The sequence below is a fragment of the Zingiber officinale genome, chromosome 4A (genome assembly GCF_018446385.1).
Source record: "Zingiber officinale cultivar Zhangliang chromosome 4A, Zo_v1.1, whole genome shotgun sequence".
NCBI lineage: Eukaryota > Viridiplantae > Streptophyta > Magnoliopsida > Zingiberales > Zingiberaceae > Zingiber > Zingiber officinale.
The window spans coordinates 95837891-95840559 of record NC_055992.1 but is presented as its reverse complement, the minus strand read 5'-3'; positions in this window follow the sequence as shown (position 1 = coordinate 95840559).

Sequence of the window (2669 nt, the reverse complement as noted above, 5' to 3'; positions counted from 1 at the left end):
GAAGATTTAGCAAGGAAGGCGACAAGGTGGCGCGGATGGTGTGTGATGCCAGGACTATGGAAGCCTTGGGACTTAGTTTAGGAATTTATTAAGATCGTCATTTATTAAGAATGTATTAGATGAGTCATTTAGTCTTCCGCTGTTAGTTAATTGTATGTTTTTATTTTGTTTCCTCTATTCATTGCTTGCATGATTTGATTTCATTAAACTGCGTGGTGATGTTATTCCTTTTGTGTGTTTGATATGTGTTCCAGCCGCCTGTGACTGTGTATATTATGGTCACCGGTACAGGGGAGACTCTGCCGAAATTTTTCGGTAGGGTTTCCACGTGATTTTTAATCACACCGGTTAAGTAGAGTTAGTAGTTAAGTAACGGTCATCCTTAGAGAGTAGTAGTAGTAAGAAGGGTGGTCGTTACAAGTTGTATGTTTGAATATTGCTAGAACTTCATGAACTCTTTCTTAGGGTTTTCGGCCATGATGAAATGGATAGATTAGAAAAGCTTAAACAAAACTTTAATATGCTCAAGACCTCTGTGATGTTTAGATATGAAAGTTATCTAATGCCCTCATGCTTAATTAGGGTGTAGAAAAATTTGTTATATGACATATGACATGTATGACCACAAGAGTCCAAGTTTGTTCATGAACCAAATTTATATATATGTTTCTTAGTAAATTTTACCATGAAATTTACTTAGGTTTTTCATGCTTTAGGCCACTTAAAAACCTAGCTAAAGAATGGTAGGTTTCGTCCATGAGAAAAAAATAAAAGAAAAAGAGAAAAAGAAACCTAGAAAGCCTAAGACACAATTCATATGTATGCTCATTATGCTTGTCTTTACACATGCTATGAAACTTGTATGACTTCATATGTTTTTATGTTACTTGAAGCAAGTTTAAACACTGATGAGTTTCTGCCAAATAGGATTTAAATGACCTAGAGGCCCTAGAATTTAAACCAAAGGTGTTAAAATGCTTCTTATGAAAATATGATAACCTATTGATTGTGTCACATGCTTGTATGATTTTTTCATGACCTAAATGGACCATTGTAAGTCTCGGCCATGAAGGTTTAGATGCCCTAGAAACCCTAGGACTTAAATTAAACATGCTCATGTCACTCTACATGAAATATGATAAGTAGAAAGCCAAGGTTCAATTGCTATATGTTGTTTTATGACCTAAAATGATGCTAGGGTATGTTTCGGCCATAACTATTGGATGATGCCTTGTATGAATTTATACATAATGTTAGTCCAAGTTCACATGCTTGTATGCTTGTTTGTAGCCCTAATGAGAACTTGTTAAATTTCAGCCATGACATATGTTAAGGGCTTAAAGAACTTAGGAACTAATTCAAATGTGTCAAATGTGTTACCTTGTTCCTTGGTAAAAAAATGTTATAAATATGATTTAAAGTTGTCCATGCTTTTATGTCATATGGAACCTTATTTCACACCTTAAGGTTTCGGCCATATGATATTAGGGACTTGAGGAACTTAGAAACTAAGTTAATCATGTTTATAATGCTTCCTATGAAAATGTTATGATGATAATTTAGGTGCCACATGCTTGGATGTTGTGTTTAACCTAAATTGAGCTTTAAAGGGTTTCGGCCACAAGGGTTTAGGAAGCTTAAAACCAAGATAAACATGATACCATGTTTCCTATGATAGGATAATCACAAGATACACCCTTATGCTTAATATGTATGCTTGTGATTTATGACTTATGATATGATATGCATGCTTTTATGATATGATATGCTTTGTGCTTAAATTATTCATGCTTATGTTATGATAGGTGGTTAAATTATGCATGCTTGATGCTATGTTTAGTGCTTAAAATATGCATGCTTTCATGATATGATATGTGGTTAAATCATGCATGCTTGATGATATGCTTTATGCTTAAGATATGCATGTTTTTATGATCTATGCCTAAGTGATGCATATTTTTATGACATGATGTATGCCTAAGTGATGCATACTTTATGATATGATGTATGCCTAAGTGATGCATACCTTTATGACATGATGTATGCCTAAGTGATGCATACCTTTATGATATGATGTATGCCTAAGTGATGCATACTTTTATGACATGATGTATGCCTAAGTGATGCATACTTTTATGATATGATGTGTGCCTAAGTGATGCATGCTTTTATGATACATGATATGTATGACATGTACTTTACTTTATATGTGAGTGGCTTGTACCAAGGGTGGGCTCCATAAGCGCCTCGGGGACTAAGGACCTCGTTAGGGATGGGCTCCTAAGTGCCACTAGGACTAAGGGCCTAGTATGTTTGCCTCGTAGGGTTCAAGACTTGCTACCTTGGACCTACAAGGTTGCGCGCAATATGTAAGTGGTACATAGCCGGGATCCCCCTTATGTTGAGATTATTTTCAAGTATATATGTAAAAGAAAATGGTTTAAAAGATCATGAGACATACACATGTTTTTCGGATACATGTTTTTCAAAATCATATTGCATACACCTTATGATTATGCTATGTTTCATGTTATGCTCTTGATTATGATATGCCATGATAAGGTATGATTACGTTATGTTCATGCTATACCTTATAGACATGTTTCGGCCATTGATTTGTTGATGCTTGATATATAGATTTCGGCCATGGATATGATGATGCCTTGATG